Genomic DNA, 19,735 nt, shown 5'->3' on the forward strand with positions numbered 1-19,735 from the left:
GCATGCTGCTCTGTCTCACAGGGGGTGGGGAGTTCCGTTTCCTCTATGTTCTTCTTGCCTAGGAGCTGGATTTTAGATTTGAGGCATTGTCCGCCTCATGCCCACAATTTTTAACTCAATTTACTCCAACCATAATCTTTAATTAATCCATCCCACAATTCTTACTGTTAAGTATGCATTTTTTCTGGCCCACAATCATTCCTTGCAATTTTTTCATGCCCACAATTTTTCATTCAATTTACTCCAACCATAACCCTTCATCTTTAATAATGCTCTTTTTTCCAGCCCACAATTTTCCGTCAAATTTACTCCAGCCACAATCCTTACTCTTTAATTATGCACTTGTTTCGAGCCCACAATCATTCCTTTCATAATATGCACAATGCAAAGTTTAAATACCAGGCAACCCACATACACCCACGATTTCCTTGCATGTTATGTTAGAGATCCTGTTTAATTAGCTCACGACAGACAACGACATTGAACATGTATAAATTGGTAAGATTCAATTTTGTGGAGCAAGGTGGGATTATTCAGTATGAAATATCTATTTTTTTCGTCCGTTGATGATGTTTACACGCGCTGATGAATTTGGCACAACCGCTGGAGCACAGGCGAAGGTCCAATGCCGTTGTGTGGCCTCTTCCTTTAATATATGAATATTATACAACCTTTTGTCGAAATCACTAATTGAGGAGTACTCATCGCAACGATCACTCCCACCTTTTCAGATTGTGACAAGTGGCATTGCTGCATGTGCGTCACTTGTCGCAACCTGAGAATTTTTCCTTTTTCCTTAGATCCGTTTATACAAAATATTTTATCTCCTAAATCGTGCGTCCAAATCTTGAACCGTTTTCACCATTCGATTCCTCGCGTCGAGATCTTCAAAACTAGCTCCCATGTTGATAGGTTTTAACGAACTTTTTTTCACAAAAAAATGGACAAAAAACCGAACCGGGAGCACGGTTTTTTCCCTTTCAGAAAGAGGCACGACCGTGCCTCTCGTCAAATCATAACCATGCCTCTCACGCAAGGAAAAAAAATAGAAAACGCGTTTTTCCCTTTTTGAAAGAGGCACGGTCGTGCCTCTCGCGAAACACAACCGTGCCTGTCGCAGAAGCAAAAGCGTGCCTCTCGCGAAAAAAATAGAGGACATGTTTTTTTGTTTCCGAGACGCACGGTCGTGCCTCTCGCTAAAGCAAAACCGTGCCTCTGGCGGAAGAAAAAAAACAAAAAACACTTTTTTTTTCCGTTTTCAAGAGGCACAGTCGTGCCTCTCGTGAAAGAAAAACCGTGTCTCTCGCGGAAGCAAAACCGTGCCTCTCGAGGAAGCAAAAAAACACGTTCTTTCACGGAAAAAAAATTGTTTCAAAATTTTTTGTTGGCCCAAAAGCTAAGGAAGACCCGTGAAAAACCAAAACATCAAAAAGACCCAGAAAAACTGTTTAAAAGCCAAAAACGCGTGCGGAAAAATAAAAAAATAAAATATGAAGGAAATGCCCAAAACACGACACGTAGCGGGGCGGCTGAGAGCGCGCCAAATGATGTTGATTGTTGCGAGGCTCCCGAAGGAGTGCTCGTCAACTAGTTGCTCTCACCTTTCGTAGTAACAAGTTTACAGGAGCCTAGTTGATTAAGGGAGTTAAAGCCAACTCTGAGGTTTTGAGTTCGAGTCCACTGGAGTTTATTGTTTGTTGTTTTATTACCACCGCGAGGGGCGAACAAAAATGAACTTGGCTGCAGTTGGGTTGTTCAAGCTGAGGCCCATACGGGCGATACCCAGCGCCAGAGGAAGTGACCAAACACCAAACGAATCGTTCTTTTTATACATGGACGGAGGGACAAAAATCCTACGACGGACCAGACGGATGGAAATTACGGTGGATAAAAGCAATGGCCCTTTTATTAGTATATATAGGTGTAGATTATTAGTTAAATTTATAGTAAAACTTTAACCCAAAATAAGAGGCACCCCAATAAACCTAGTCGGAGGGAGTAGTCCATAACAGGCGGACACTCGTACTCTATCCATATATTTACTTTAGTTATTACTAGCACACATGCCCGTGCGTTGCAACGGGATAATAGAATTACATGCATCTGACTCAATATAAGAATGGATCATGACCCCCAAATGTCTGTATTCTCTAGTTCAACACGACGCCATTTAATTAGAGCCAAACCAATATATTCTTTTTTATTGGCATGTACCCATAATTTCCTTCAATTAAAATTAACCAGTATATTCTCTTTTATTGGCACATGGAAGCTACCACCATCAATAATTTATGGCGTCCCTTATTCTGAACAAGCCGAATTAGCTCGATATGCCAGATGCAGAGCAGGCCCAGTATGGAAGTGATCGAACTCACGACCTCAAATACCCGACCACATGTTGCTAGCCACACAAACAAACGCGTCCTGCTAACCAATGCGGAGCAGGCCCAGCATGGGAGTGAATATTTTTCATTTTTTAGAACTTTTCAAAAAATGAGAAGTATGAACTGCTAAATATACTCGGCAAATTTGAACGGTACTTTTATAAATTACGAACAGTTTTTTGAAAATTCCATACATTTAAAACAAACACGGATAAAAAATTGAACAGAACATTTTTTTTAGATTCACAGACATTTCTTAAAAGCATGAACTTTTATAAAAATACAAACATTTCATAAATTTGTGAACAATTTTAGGAAATGGGAGCATGTTTTCAACATTTAGAAAAAAAAAATAGAAAATGTGTTTTTAATGCAAAAATTATTTTTATTTTTTGAACATCTCACTAAAACAAGAAAATTATAAATTTGTAACATTTTTTAAATGTAATTTTTAAATCTTGAAAAAATTAGAAGAACCCAAATAATTTTTTTTAAAGATTATTTTTTTACAATTTTAAAAAAATTGGAATGACAAAATTTTGAAATTGCAAACATTTCTATACTACTCTATAGTGTACAAGTAACTCTCAATATGGACCGTTGGATTGTTACGATCGTATGGCTGACATTGGTTTGCTCGGGTACTAAATCGCTGTGGTGCAATATATACCGTTGGATATGAAAGATCCGACGGTTGTTGTTCCAGGGATTCGTGGTGCTACAGGATGGCCACACATGGCAGTCGCCAGGCTGGGACCCATCCATCATTGTTTCATAGAGTACCTCGAGTAAACTCCAGAGGATTCTCCTCTTTAAAATATTGACTGCTACTCTGGCCGATTCTCTACACAGCCTGCCAAACGAAAGAAAGGCTTGCTCGGTAGTAACCTGCAGAGAAAAATCAACCTCAAAATGCAGCAAGTCTCCATGATACTACAAACCCAAACTTACTAGGCTTCCCCTAAATGTTCTTTACTAGGCTGAATAATACTAGTACAAAATAAATACTTCGTACCTATCTGTGTTTGCCAGAAAAAAAACCGTTCTGCTGGTCCACCCACTAGTACAAAACAGGGCTTTGGTTCGGGCCTGGCCAGCCCATTAGTCCCGGTTCAGTCACGAACCGGAACCCATGGGGGCATACGTCCCGGTTCGTGCGTCCAGGGGGCCGTCCGGGCCTCGTGGGGCATTGGTCCCGGTTCGTCTGGACCCTTTTGTCCCGGTTCCAGGCACGAACCGGGACCAATGGGCCTCGCTCCTGGCCCACATCCATCGGTCCCGGTTCGTGGCTGGAACCGGGACTAAAGGCCGATAAAAGGGGGGCCTTTAGTCCCGGTTCCAGCCATGAACCGGGACCAATGAGGTGCCTATATATACCCCTCGCCGGCGAGCAGAGCACTCCACACTGCTCTGTTTTTTCTGGCCGGCAAGGGGAGAGCTTTGTGGTGCTCTAACTCACCTCCTATGCACATGAGGTGTTCGATGAAATGCCCGAGCCACACTAGCTAAGCTTTCTCCTCTTGAAGCTCGGCCTCCAAACTCCATTTTCCTCGAGATTTGTCTAGGTTTAGCGGTCCGTCAAGTCCCGTCCCTTCACTGCCGTCGATCGCCCGCGCCGATCTCGTCGCCGGCACCACCGTGGTGAGCCTCTTGTTCTTATCTTCTTTCCAAAAGAAAAAAATCTTACTTCTATGATTAGATAGATACTTGTCTAATTTTCTTACTTTTATTATTGCTTGTTATTCTATAGTGCGATGGTTTTGGTGTCCGTCCCCGTCGGCCCTCGTCCTGTCTATGATTCGGATGTGGTATATATTATCTTTTATAACTATTTGGTTCATTTATTGTTTATGACAATTATGCCGACCAACGTGACATAGATTTTATTTATCTAGGAGGTATGTGAACCAGAGCTTCACCATCGCATGGGGTCAGGTGGCTACCTCAAAGCTCGGCCGTTGTGGGACAAGGCTGAGAAGGACCTGCTTGATAAAGGGGTCGAACCAGAGACATTGAACTGGACAGACCGTTCAAGGACTTGGTTCTTCGGGGTTGGGGGAACCTTGGACCCTGAAACAGGGAAGTGCCGTTGGACAAACCAGCAACTGGAAATACCCGTCAAGAACCTTCAGAAGTATATCGCCGCAGTGCAGCAAGGGACGTTCGTTCCCGATAGAGAGAACGACGAGCTCATAGAGGCCCTCGGGAATCTTGAGCACCTAGGACGCACATGAGGCACGCTAGGCTCCGTTTCATGGAAGGCTGGGTTTCCCGACGCAGGCGGTTACAAAACCCGGAAGAGGAGGAGGAAAGTGGAGCATACCCAACTACAGAAGCTGCACGCAAGGGTAGAAGCGCTAGAGGAACAAGCAATTCACAGCAAGCGACCTGCCGAAGCTACCCCGCCATCTCAGCGGAGAAGCAGCGTGGCTTCCACCGAGCTGCTTCGGGAGCCTGTCTTCACGGCTCCTGCTAGCTACCCAGTGGATGCTATCACGAGCCACCTTACGATGCAATGGCAGAACTTCAAAGTCAAGGCGGCTGTCGGCTCTGTTCCACCTCCTGAACCCGGCGCAACTTTTCACTTCCACCCGATTCCAGAAGGATATGTTGTTGTGATGGTGGATGAAATAACAGAGGGATTTGAGGAGCTCGAGCTTGACCACCCTACCGGTGAAGGGGAGACTCGGCTGGGTCTTGCTCTGAAGACTCCATGTCTATGGCGGAAGGAGCTCATGAACCTTCCGAACTGGACGCCTCCGCCTCCTCCTCCTCCTCCGGCGAGTGATCAGGGCACTCCGCCTCCTTCTCCGGCTGCTCCGGCGCGCGGCGGCACTCCGCCTACGCCGGCGCGTCCGAGTAGCCCACCTCCTCCTCAGCCTTGTTAGCAAGGGCGGAAGAGAGCCGCCGCCGCTCCGGCTGCTCCGGCGCGTCGTAGCACTCCGCCTCCTTCTCCGCCTCGTAAGCAACAAAGGAAGACAGTCGCCGCCGCTCCGGCAGCTCCGGTGTCTAGCAGTACAGCAAGAGGCGGGAGGCAATACAGATTCGGTCCATCTCTCAAGCCTCTAGAGAAGTTACCATATGAGAGGACCGTGGAGGAAAACGCGGAGATCTGTCAAGCCTATGTGAAGGACTTCTTTGAAATGCAAATAGCTAAGAAACATCCACCTCCGGAGGAGAAGATAGATTCGGTGAAATTGAAGCGCACTTTGGATGCCCTGAAGCGACCACCACCGCCTCCGCCGGATGACAACCATGTCCACGCTCTTAAAAAGGAAGCGCAAGAAGCGCGCCGGTCGGGAACTACTTCTAGTGACAAAAGGTTACAAGAACGAAGAAGTGGGAAAAAATTCCCCAGCTCGGCGAACAGGCGAACCAATCGTGCCCCCCGCTAAAGGTGTCTAGCGATATCGTCGTAAATCTGCCGCGGATGCTGCCCGGTACCAATCCTGGTGATTACCTGCCCGACGATGCACATTTTGATATAATGGAGGTGGACAAACACAAATATCGGTACGGGAAGCCTCTCGTCAAACCTAGAGCTCCTCCTCTAACAACGATGATGCTAAGATTCCATAAGTGGTACTTGGACACCTGCAAGTCTGAGAAGGATATTTTGACGCTGAGAGTTAAAGAGGAGCACGACCTCGTTGGAATTGATCTGTTGTCTGTTCCATTTGAGGAGTTCTTCCAGTTTTTCAATCAGAAGGCCCTCGATAAAATAATCATCACTTGCTACTGTCTGTAAGTACTACTTCTGTAATTAAGTCTCTATATATAGCTCAACTCTTTCATTGCATGTATATATAATTATCCTCACTATATTATGCAGATTGAAGATCGTCGAATGCAAGAAAAGACAAATCTATGATATTGGGTTCATTAACACAAATATCATAGATGAATGGACGGTTAAACATGATGCCAAAGAAGCAGAGGCCAACTTGCTAAAATCGTTGCTTCAAAATCAAAACAAATATAAAATACTCTTTCCTTACAACTTCAAGTGAGTGTTACTATCTTGTGCATATTTGGTTTCCCTTATTACTCTAGGTTATAGTAATGTAATCGATGAGTTATCCATGCGTGCGCAGCTTCCACTTTATTCATCTAGAGATTGAGCTTGAGCAGGGACTAGTAACTGTCTTAGACTCAAGACGAAAAGATCACATGGAGTGTGCGGCCATGACTGAAATGCTCAAGAAGTAAGTTCAATCGATCATTATCGGCAACTTTTTTTCATTTCCTCATATCAAGTAATAATTATTTTCTTTGTCTCGCAGGGTTTGGAAAGTGTTCACCGCAGAAGCTCCGGGATTGCCGGGGGAGCTGCGATTTACAGACCCGAAAGTAAGTACTACTAGCTAGTTCCGCGCATCTCCCATTGATTCTAGCTAGTTTCATCAATACCATTTATAATGCTTGATTATCAGTTTGATTGACCTCTATTTCTCGTAAAGTGGTTGTGGCAGGAAGGCGGGAATAATTTTTGTGGATACTACATTTGCGAGTACATCTACAACGCGATGACCTCTAAGTGGGGCTACTCTAAAGAAGATTTTGAAGTACGTAAGCAATAATATTCACAATTTTATTTTATTACCATCATTTGTGTTGAGTTTCATTCATATATATGTATTCACCCCCTTCTTCAAATTAGCTTTGGAAGTTGCGGGAGGAACTCCTACCACAAAATCGCATAAAAGCAATTCAAGAGGAATTGGCGGGATTCTTTCTTAACCACGTCATAGATAAAGACGGAGAATACCATGTGAAACTTGACATCAGATGCTAGGGATTGTAAGAGATCTTATATTGTATATATGTAGCTACTAGCGTCGGATAGATGTACGAAAACTTGTTGTTCGACCAATCTCTCGGAGAAAGAGAGGTCGATCACTTCACTTTGTATATGTTCATGACGATCTTGTGTACTTAATGGTTTCCTTCATTTGCTTACTAGCTAGCGTGTGGAGCCCTCTCTATACGTATAGTACGTAGCGTCGACCAAGCGCGAAGATAAGAGAGGACAATTCTCTCTATAATTAGCTAGCTAACACAATATATGAAATCCCTAAATTAACCCTACAAAACCCCCCACCCCCCTTTAAAAAAAACAAAAACCCCAGCACCTGAACTGCTGACACGTTGACGCTTATCGGTCCCGGTTGATGCTACCAACCGGGACAAAAGGCCCCCCTACCTGGGCAAGCCACAGCGGCCACGTGGAGCCCCATCTGTCCCGGTTCGTATAAGAACCGGGACTAAAGGTATTGGGTTTTAGTACCGACCTTTTAGTCCCGGTTCCCGAACCGGGACAAATGGGCCTTATGAACCGGGACAAATGGGCCATTTTCTACTAGTGACCTGCCAATATAATTGTACGTTCTTTTGTGTGGATTATGAACTTTCTACAGTAATATAATCTTACTTTTCTTCTATACATTTTTTATCGACCTATATAAGCAATACGTGCACATAGTTACCCCGCAAAAAAATGTGCACATAGTTAAATTGTATGTATTATTTCCATCAATTTTCTTTTACATTTCATAACTTTCAAGCTACGTATATCATATGGACATAATATGAATAGATTATTTCCTGTATTATCAAAATCAATAAATGAACATATATATGTAGATGATACAATAATTTCATTAAGGACCACATGTTTCTTAGATAAAATGCAAGCGCATATTTGACACCCTCCCAAAATACATTAGCATTGTTTTCGTATTTAGGGTGTGTGAAAAAAAAACTTCAGATAAAATGACAAGCAAAAAGAAATTTAACAACTCCAGGGGCCACTTACATGTCACATGCCAAAAAACAATTTGTTTCAATAAGTTATGTCCAAAGTCCGATTTAGATCCAGCGGCGATAACTTTATCTTCCTCCTCATTTCGGTGTTGTTCTTCTTCCTTTTAGAACCATCGCCCGACGGTGGACCAACAACACACCAGCCCGCTCTCTGCCTTGCTCGACTCCATCTCCTCTGCCCCATGGGCCTCCCTCCAAACCTTGTCAGATTCCATCACTTGAGAGCTCCCCACAACCCCTTGCATCCGAACCCATCAACATATGACTCCCCAGCACCGACAACGATGTGGTCACTTCATCCCAGGCACCAGTCACATCTCGCTCGGACTCACCAATACACCTGTCTCGACATCAGACGCTAGGTAAAATGGTCTGATTTGGAATTTTACGCAAGTAATAAATATCAAAAACTTTGAATTAATTATTTATTAGTTTTTTTCTAAATGATTAGTGACTAATTTTTCTATGATAGCGCTCTCTCCTATCTTATGCTTTATTTGTTTATAACATTGCATACCTTTTTTTTGCAATATTTCGTTAGAAATGGAAAATGTTGTCTGAGTCGTGCCCTGCTAAGTTATTCATTACGTGCAAAGCACGTGCAACTAACTAGTTATAAATAGGACCACAATTTGGGAATTCGTACATATTTTTAAAACACAGAAAAAAAGGTGGCCCAGTCTTGGTGCCTTGTGCGTACGTCGGTCTATTTGCCGCTCTGTGCGGTAAATAGGGCTTTTCATTGCTGTGTGGGCAGAAAATATGGGCTGGGTTTACTGGGCCATAGCGCGCGCGGCCCATGTACGTAATTCTTTAAAATTCGTTTTTCCTTTCCTAACAGACGGATTACAAAAGTTTAGTACCACCTCGGATAGAATACAAATCTTTTGGTGGTGAACGGATAAAAAACGGAGAAACGCGCCTTGCTTTATATTATTATATATATTATATTATTAATTAATCAATTATTTAAAAAAGTAGGTATAGAAGATAAGAGGGAAATGCCTTATAATCCAAGTCTGTATGTATGGGGTGGGAACAGTGCATGCTGACTCTAGCACATAGCCTCAAAACTAGGATAAACCTCGCCATCACCTAACACACACGCGCACACCAGAAAAGAAAGAAAGAAAACGCATGCATGTTTCTTCCATGGTCCGGTCGACCTCAGCTAGGTGCATCATGTTCATGCATGAGCTTTCTAGCTTGGCGGTCTCATGGCCGGGGGGACACGGCCTTCATCCATCCATCCATCAACCTCTTCGTCCTTTTCCACCCGTCCTCCTTTCTGTGACATTCTCTGATTGGTGGCGAGGGCCACAGATGGCGCAAAGGCGTGTCCTCCAAAGAGGAGGCCGTGACTTAACATGAAAGCTTCGCTTTACAACTCCAACCCCATGATCAGTATGTGGAGCTTCCTCCTGCATATGTTTGGAGTATGATGATATATATCTAAATGTCCTTGTGTTGTAGTACATGCATTGCTACCTAGATAGGGATCTCGATCGATCATCGGTGCATGCATGTCTGCCTCCCTGTCAACTCCTCTTTGCAAAAGCAGCCAGCCGGCCGGCCTCTCCAATAATTTTTGCAATTCCAACGTAGGGTAGCTGCATGATGGGATTAGGACAGATATGTTGAGGAATCTGCCTCTCTGGTGAGTGGTCACAACTATCATGATATTTACTTACCGTGTGATTCTGAACTAATTATAGATTTTCAAGTGCAAACGTGGTTGCGAAAATCATCATAGTTGATAGTTCACCACAATGTAAAATCCAGTACTAGGATGTATTTTCCCCTAGCAGAAAATGTTTCCTTTTTTACCGCAGATGCACACAATCAAATAAAAGCGCAAACTACACTGAGAAAACCATCAAATTACATATAACACGAAAAAAAAGTAGAGATAAGTGCATTTTCCATCACTTAGGTTATCACGAAGCGTAGTTTTCGTCTCTGAACTTATCGTGCCATGATATTTACCCCAAACTATGAGCACCATGTAGACTTGGCCCATCACAGTGGTATTCCTTAGTCAAACCCGGTTTTGACCTAATGTGGCATGGACGAGACTGTACAAAAACCATGAAGGTCACCATGGGTCCAATCCGTACAAAAACTCTAGATTAGAATGGTGTACCGTCCAAAACAAAGCATAAACGAGAGTTGCTTGTCAGATGGCAAAAGTCGACACCGTGATTGCCGTTGAGGCCACCGCCTCTGCTTACATGTCATTATCATCATCGATAACCTCAGCACAGAGGAAGAGCAATGAAAGCCACTCCGTCACCGTTCCACCGCGAGGCCGATGGGCATGTGATGGTGGGATATATGCGAGAGCCGCCAGGTAGAGGTTGCTAGTATAAAGAAAACTAAATTATATCCCGCATGTTGTTGTGGGAATTGCTTGTGATATATTTGAATTACACGTAGTTGGTTAGTTATGTGAACATGAATAATAATATACGAACTAAAACTGAAAATACATATGATTATTATATAGTTATAAAGATACTGAATATAAATAGCATAATATAATTGATTTTTTTGAGAATTTTTGCATGCAATGTTGCATATTGAAATGTATCTTTTTGCATGCATGGCTGCATGTTGATGTATTATAGCTGTATTAGTGGTTGGGGCGCCACCCTGGGACGCCGCTTAAAAGGAAGTTGTGCATATGTTTTCAATTTTTTTTAAATACATAGAGTCCTAGCCTTCGTCTAAAAAAAACATCTCAGAAAAAAGTCCTCATCTTCATCTAAAAAAATAAAAAAATTACCACCGTAGCCTACTAGCGAGTGCCACTTTGCATAACCCTTCATTTAAAAAATACCAGAGGTCCTCACCTTCATTTAAAAAGAAAAATGCATTAAAAAAATAATCCACACCTTCATCGAAAAAAAGTTTCAAAAGATTTCTCATTGAGGCCAACCAGCTTGCGCCCTTCACGCGTAGCTTAATGGGTTTAATGTGAGAATAATATGTTAGTGAAGATCATCCATTTTAGTTATATTTTATAGGATGAGGGGAGCTTTACACACAAAAATAGGACAAGGGTAGACAGCTAGGGTTGGGGAAGAGGGTGGAGGCGTGCTTCCCTCCATCAAGGTACGTGGTGTATATGTACCAATGAAAACAGAAGACCGAAAAATTTGCCTGCACGTGTCTGTTTCCTCCAGCAAACTTGTGTTGGAATAGATTGCGACCGCCCGGAATATTTAAGCCGATGGTGCTTAATGGGCCATATGCATATGCTCTCTTTACACATTGTAGATCTTTCGTCTATAGACCAGCTGCATCTCGTGGATTTGTTTTCTGATCGATGCATCATGCATGTCACCAACTCTCTCTTATTCCACTCCTTCACTTTCTAGATCTTCTTCTTTGCACTTTCGTCAGTTGGTTGCTTCTTTTCTCTAGTGGGAAACAAATCTGCGTGAGATGTGAAAATTCAATATTGCAGTTCTATCAAAACTAGATAAATACAGTTTAGTTTCTGCAAAATAAACTACAATAATGAATTAATACCGCTCGCTCATTATCAAAACATAACTATAGAACAATTTCTCATTCATTTTATAGGTAAGCTCATCCATAAAAAAAACATACAAGGAATATGCTTATTTGTCCGGGTTTATTATATCCCTCTTATTTTGGTTCAAATGTTGACGATAAGTTTAACAGTTAAAACAAAGATTATATGTCACAAAAATTATGCCGCGAAAAACTACTTTCAAATACAAACACAATATTATATTTTTTATGTAATAAATTAAATTTTGATGGTTACTATGAGGGACCAATAAACCAGGGCGAAGAAAGTAGCATGACACTCTTATCTTTTCCGAGCATATATAGATTATATCTGGATTTATTTTTGTACTGTCGTAGTTAAGTACATGTGTGTGATTTTTTTGATAAATGATGGATTTTATTGACTCAAAATGGATATGTGTGCGATGAAGACATCATATTCTCATGCATACAAATTGGTTAAAAACATCAGTCGGCCACGGGGACCAACTCCGTGGCCCCGGCGTACAATTCCAGTTCATTCGATCGATGTGCTAGTCAGATGCCGATCTGTGGAAGGCTTGGGCACCGGCCGGCGAATTGCCGGCTCTTCGCTGGCTTTTTTTAGGGCTGAAAGCTGCTATATTAAAACTCAATAGTCAAGGGAATACAGATTATGTCCGGGGTTCCCGTTAGCCAAAGATGGCGTCCCGGGCCTAATGTAGTAGCAGCTTTCGCAACCACATGCGCTTTGAAATTATGATCACGTCTCTCATGGATGACTTCAGATGCTTGGAACATCTAAAGCTTCATCTTGATCTCCTCCACGATAACTTTACTTGGACCTAGAAAAGGTTCTCCAATGTGATTGACAGTAGCCATATAAACAGTCCGTGCTGATCTGGACTTTCTGTAAGTTGAGATCGAGGGCCAATGAGAGACCCTCATTACCGGCCATCGCCTCCAGTGTTTCCGGATGTAGGTTGTCCACCACCATCGTTGGTGCTGCCAGAAAGAGACCAGTGTAGTCACGGCAAACAGCAGCCACTACTCCCCTCTCGGCATTTCGAGAAATTGCAGCATCAACATTCGCCTTCGCCCAACCGTATCTAGGTGGTAGCCATTTCTTTTCTTGTACATTGGCTCTTACACTAACATGTTGCACAAAATGCTTCTTTTGAGGGACAAAAGACAGATCCTGAATAAATCTATTTATGAAGCAAAGAGTTAAATGGGGCGATTGGTACTGGTCTTCATGTATGGCCTTCCTGCGCACCCACCATATCGACCACAGCGTGACCAAGGCCTTGATGAATTGTTCTTCGTTCGCTGTACCTTGTAGCTCCACTAGCCATAATCGAGCATCATCAGTGCATCTACAACCGGACTTGGTAAATCCGGCCTCTCAAACGCCCGTGGACGTGCCCGGGCGCGTCCGCGGGCACTGACCGGCCACCCCTCAAATGTTGCGCCGCACATCCACATACCGCAAAGTCCGATCCCCAAATCCATGCAATCCATGCACATTGACCATACGATACAAACTGTCCATATGCCAAAGTTCGAAATAAAGCAAAGCAAATTATAGTTCAACAAACTAGACATGGCAAATTGAAATCAATGTCTGAGTGTGGCGGATGGCCTTGGATCACTGGCTGGGCGCCTCCTCTGAGCGAAATGCGTCGTGCTGCAGGCGGAATGCGTCATGCTCGTCTTGCTCTGCCTGCATCCGGGTTGCGTGCTCCACCTGCATCCGGGTTGCCTCCACCGCCTGCATCCGGGCCGCAGCCGCCCTCGTCGCCTCGTACTTCCTATGATCGTTGATCCCCATCTTCTTGTCCGCAAGCCACTTCTTCGCATGCTCATCCAAGAGGGTCTCGTCTGCCAACATGATCCTCGCATCTTCCGCATCCCGTGCGATTGCAACCTCTCCTTATCAAGCTCTATGTCACCAAATGTTTTGGCCTTCTCGAGCTCCCATTTGATCGCCGCTTGTTGCTTCTCCCTCTCAATTTCTAGCTTATTCTCCGCCCTCTTCCGGTCCCACTCCATCCTTTCCTTTTGCGCATCCAACATGAGCTTGTACCTCTCCTCCTTCCTGTTCTCCGTCACCGAAAAAATGCCCGTCCATGTGGACGCCATTTTGGTAGCCGCGGCATCATGGGCGGCACGTGCGTTCTCCCACATGTTTCCCATGGCTTGGCGGTTGTTCTTTGGCACGGTGGATTTTCCATTCATCACGACAACATTGTCCAACCCAGTTGATTGGTTCGAACTTGAGCCATCATTCCTCTTCTTGTCGGACTTGAGGTCGGCCACAAGTTGGTTCCACTTTGGGTTGCCATTCAATATGACCCAACAATGACTAAAAGAAAATGGCTTCTTCTCCAGCTCGTGATACAAAGTAGCTGCCACCGCCGTCTAGCAAACAACATTTGTATGAGCACGAGAATGCAAACACAAGAAGCATATGCAATGGACGACAGGATGAGGCAATCGAGCTTAGATGAGTTGTGACTCACATCCCACTTTGAGCATGTTTGATCACTTGTAAGTAGTAGCCGACGTACTTGTTCGCTTCCCCTTGAATGACCCCCCAACGATGTTGGAGAGATGCCACATTGTGGGTGGTCAAGATAGGATGCCGCTCCACATACTCCTTTTGCTCGTGATACTCCTTCCAAATCTTCGTCCAATAGGTGTTCCCCTTTTGCTCGGTGTCGCATATTGGATCCATCGTTGTGGCCAACCAAGCTTTGACCAACAAGATGTCCTCAAATCTTGAGAATGCCGAACCTCTTGCCTTCGGCTTCTTGGTCTTCTTCTTCTTCTTGCTCAGATTGGGATCAGATGTTGTCCCAACTTCAAATGCGGTGGTGGCCTCCAATTCATACTCCATTACGGCCGGATCTTCATTTTTATTGATCATGTTCGACAAGAACGCCTCCTGCATAATTATGCTTTGCAAGCATTCATCATGAGTGAAAATGAACTAGTGGTCTATGCTAAAATTTGGTCAGACAAGAGCAAAGAAAATGCAGCGACTCTTGTTCGATCATTCCGTCGAACATGTCAAGGGCAGCCCGGGCACTGCTGGAGCTTGTGCTCATCCACGCCCGAACGAGCTGCGGCGAGTCACACACGTTGACCGCCAGCATCTGCGTGGGTGCAAAGCTCTCCGGAATGGCCCAACCAGCGGTCGAATCATCCTCTGCCCCAAGGTGTCAGACGGCGTAATTCGCATAGGCGCTCGTAGGGAAGGGGTGCGGGGATCCGGGCGCGATGGAGGAGACAGCTGCTCCACCAAGTACGAACCTCCCTGCACCATCGCCACTGCCTCCCTCTCTCGCTGTCAGCGTCGCCGCAACTTGCGGGCGACGTTCTCCGCTTTGCAAGTCATTGTCGATGAATTGACGCCGCCGACGGATGAGGCGGACTGCGTCTTCGTCACGGCGGTGTGGGTCGGGCTAGACGCCATCTCCGGGGGTGGATCAGGACCAGAGGTAACGATTGGGAGCAAGGGTGGAGGACGGCGTGGGTCCGAGCGCGGGAAAGGTTGGAGGGCGGCGGGAGGAGGAGGCAGGGTTTGGTGGATTTGGTGCAATTTGGGGTGGGGTCGGGCTGTCGGGTCTGACGTGGCGGGCGTGCTCGGGTGCTCCTATATCCACCCCATACTTGGGCTGGATAAAGGGGGTTGCCGGTCAACCGGGAGTTTGAGGCCCGTTTAAGTAGCCTGTTTGGGTCAAAAACGTGACCGGACAGTGAACGGCCGGCCCACCCGGGCGTATGAGGTGGGTTTGAGGCGCCCGACCATAGATGCTCTCATCGCCGATTGCCTCATGGCTCGCTCGGCAGTGGCCAAATGCCAACTTGTGCCCACTTTGCAGGAGGAGCCTCGAGACGGTGCTTGTCGCCTTCGACGTTTTGCAGGTACGCGGTTCAGCTGGATGATTCCATGCCGGGCAGGTGGCCAGTGTCTTGCGGTCTTGCTCCTTACCGGATTGCTTGGTTGTCGACGGCAAATTTGAACATGCTCCCTCTTATCTTCTCTTTTTACATGTGAGGTAAGAAGATAAGAGTTAATCAGACCACTAATTAATGAGATCAACGGCTCAGATGTATTATATAATCTTACCTCTCATGTGAAAAGAGGGGGTAAGAGGGAGCATGTTAAAACTGCTTTACTACTAGGGAAAACCCTAGTAGTAGCGCGGGTATTTCACCTAGCAGTAGAGCGGATAGCCGCGCTACTGCTAGGGCGCTACAGCTAACTATTAGTAGTAGCATGGTCCGACAATTGCTACTGCTAACTCAGTTAGCAATAGCGCGTTTCCACATCCTCGGTACTGATATGTACTTGCAGCGTGCACCTAACCCCATGCTACTACTATTCATCAGTATTTCATTTATTTTGTTTTGTTGTATACTATATCTATACACCGTTATACAAGTTTTCTTATAGTAGCAATTTAGAGATTGTTATATCATTATGATCATAATGAGTTATTATATCATAGGGTGAAAGAACCGCGGATTAAATTCCAGTGGATGGATCCAAAGTGACTGATGACCCACAAGTAGAGGGGATCTATCATAGTCCTTTCGATAAGTAAGAGTGTCGAACCCAACGAGGAGCAGAAGGAAATGACAAGCGGTTTTCAGTAAGGTATTCTCTGCAAGCACTGAAATTATAGGTAACAGATAGTTTTGTGATAAGATAATTTGTAACAGGTAACAAGTAACAAGTGTAAATAAAGTGCAGCAAGGTGGCCCAATCCTTTTTGTAGCAAAGGACAAGCCTGGACAAACTCTTATATGAAGGAAAATGCTCCCGCGGACACATGGGAATTATCATCAAGCTAGTTTTCATCACGTTCATATGATTCACGTTTGGTACTTTGATAATTAGATATGTGGGTGGACCGGTGCTTGGGTGCTGTCCTTACTTGGACAAGCATCCCACTTATGATTAACTCCTATTGCAAGCATCCGCAACTACAAAAGAAGTATTAAGGTAAACCTAACCATAGCATGAACCATATGGATCCAAATCAGCCCCTTACGAAGCAATGCATAAACTAGGGTTTAAGCTTCTGTCACTCTAGCAACCCATCATCTACTTATTACTTCCCAATGCCTTCCTCTAGGCCCAAACAATGGTGAAGTGTCATGTAGTCGACGTTCACATAACACCACTAGAGGAAAGACAACATACATCTCATCAAAATATCGAACGAATACCAAATTCACATGACTACTAATAGCAAGACTTCTCCCATGTCCTCAGGAACAAACGTAACTACTCACAAAGCATATTCATGTTCATAATAAGAGGAGTATTAATATGCATAATGGATCTGAACAAATGATCTTCCACCAAATAAACCAACTAGCATCAACTTCAAGGAGTAATCAACACTACTAGCAACCTACAGGTACCAATCTCAGACTTAGAGACAAGAATTGGATACAAGAGATGAACTAGGGTTTGAGAGGAGATGGTGCTGGTGAAGATGTTGATGGAGATTGACCCCCTCTCGATGAGAGGATCGTTGGTGATGATGATGGCGATGATTTCCCCCTCCCGGAGGGAAGTTTCCCCGGCAGAACAGCTCTGCCAGAGCCCTAGATTGGTTCCGCCAAGGTTCTGCCTCGTGGCGGCGGAGTCTCGTCCCGAAAGCTTGCTTATGATTTTTTCCAGGGTAAAAGACTTCATATAGCAGAAGATGGACACCAGAGGCCTTCCAGGGGGCCCACGAGGCAGGGGGCGCGCCCAGGGGGTAGGGCGCGCCTCCCACCCTCGTGGCCAGGGTGTGCCCCCCTCTAGTAGTTTCTTCGCTCAGTATTTTTCATTATTTCCAAAAATGACTTCCATGAAGTTTCAGGACTTTTGGAGCTGTGCACAATAGGTCTCTAATATTTACTCCTTTTCCAGCTCCCGGCATTCTCCCTCTTCATGTAAACCTTGTAAAATAAGAGAGAATAGGCATAAGTATTGTGACATAATGTGTAATAACAGCCCATAATGCAATAAATATCGATATAAAATCATGATGCAAAATGGACGTATCAACTCCCCCAAGCTTAGACCTCGCTTGTCCTCAAGCGAAAGCCGATAACGATAAATATGTCCACATGTTTAGAGATAGAGGTGTCGATAAAATAAAATACGGACATGAGGGCATCATGATCATTCTTATAACAGCAACATATATGGATATTGTCATATTATTTCTTATGCTAAAGTAACAATCTATTCACAATGCAAAGTATGAATCAGAAACTTCATTGAGAACTAACAAACTAAAATCTCAGTCATTGAGGCAATTGCAATTTATCATAACATCAGAAAGAGTCTATGTAAGAGCTTTTCAGCAAGTCCACATACTCAACTATCATTTAGTCTTTCACAATTGCTAACACTCACGCAATACTTATGGGTATGGAGTTTTAATCGGACACAGAGAAAGATAGGGGCTTATAATGTTGCCTCCCAACCTTTTACCTCAAGGGTAATGTCAATAATAATAGTCCATGCTAACTTACATCCAATTGGATATATATATCAGGATCATTCCAACACAATGTGTTTGCCAAAGGATAAAATGTAAAAAAGGAAAGGTGAAGATCACCATTACTCTTGCATAAGGTAGAAGATAAAAGTAAAAGATAGGCACTTCGCAGAGGGAAGCAAAGGTTGTCATGCGCTTTCATGGTTGGATGCACAAAATCTTAATGCGAAAGAACGTCACTTTATATTACCACTTGTGATATGGACCTTTATTATGTAGCCTGTCGCTTTTATTTCTTCCACATCACAAGATCGTATAAAGCTTATTTTCTCCCACACTAATAAGTCATACATATTTAGAGAGCAATTTTTATTGCTTGCACTGATGACAACTTACTTGAAGGATCTTACTCAATCCATAGGTAGATATGGTGGACTCTCATGGCAAATCTGGGTTTAATGGTATTTGGAAGCACAAGTAGTATCTCTACTTGGTGCAAAGAATTGTCTAGCATGAGGGGGAAAGGCAAGCTCAACATGTTGGATGATCCATGACAATATACTTTATCTCGGATATAAGAAAACATAACCCATTACGTTGTCTTCCTTGTCCAACATCAACTCTTTAGCATGTCATATTTTAATGAGTGCTCACAATCATAAAAGATGTCCAAGATAGTATATTTATATGTGAAACCTCTCTTTATTTATTACTTCCTATTAATTGCAACGATGACCAAAACTATGTTTGTCAACTCTCAACAACTTTCAATCATCATACTCTTTATATGTGAAGTCATTACTCTCCATAAGATCAATATGATCTCTTTGTTTCTTTTTATTCTTTCTTTTTCTTTTATTCACTCAAGATCATAGCAATATAATCAAGCCCTTGACTCAACACTAATCTTTATTATATAGCTCACGGACTCGATTACATAGAAGGATCATAAAGCAAAACTCACAACTAGATCAAACTAAAACTTTATTCTACTAGATCAGGATATTACCAAAAGGATCGAACTAAGAAAAACGGTAAAGATAGGAGTGTGATGGTGATACGATACCGGTGCACCTCCCCCAAGCTTGGCAGATGCCAAGGGGAGTGCCCATACCCATGTGATTAGATCTCCTTTGCCGGTGAAGATGATGGTGGTGATGATGGATAGTCGCACATCGAGCGTAAGAGATCCTCCAACTTGCGGATAATGCCCTTGAGTGCGACGATATGATCCTTCAACAAAATATTTTCACGTGTGAGATACTTGTTTTGTATACGAGCTAACTCAATCATCTTGAAAGCTTCAATCTTAGTTGGGGTAAAGAGAGGTGGAAGGGTGTCTTCTTCTTCTGCTGCCGGAGCTTGATCTTCCATAGTCTCCTTGATCCCATCATCCTTGTTGATCTCCTCGGGTTCTTCTCTCTTCAGCTCTATCTTTCAGCCAAGCATTGTTGCCCTGATCGATGGAGGAGGGGGACGACATGATGCCTGGCCTTC

Source organism: Triticum aestivum, chromosome 7D (assembly GCF_018294505.1).
Source record: "Triticum aestivum cultivar Chinese Spring chromosome 7D, IWGSC CS RefSeq v2.1, whole genome shotgun sequence".
NCBI lineage: Eukaryota > Viridiplantae > Streptophyta > Magnoliopsida > Poales > Poaceae > Triticum > Triticum aestivum.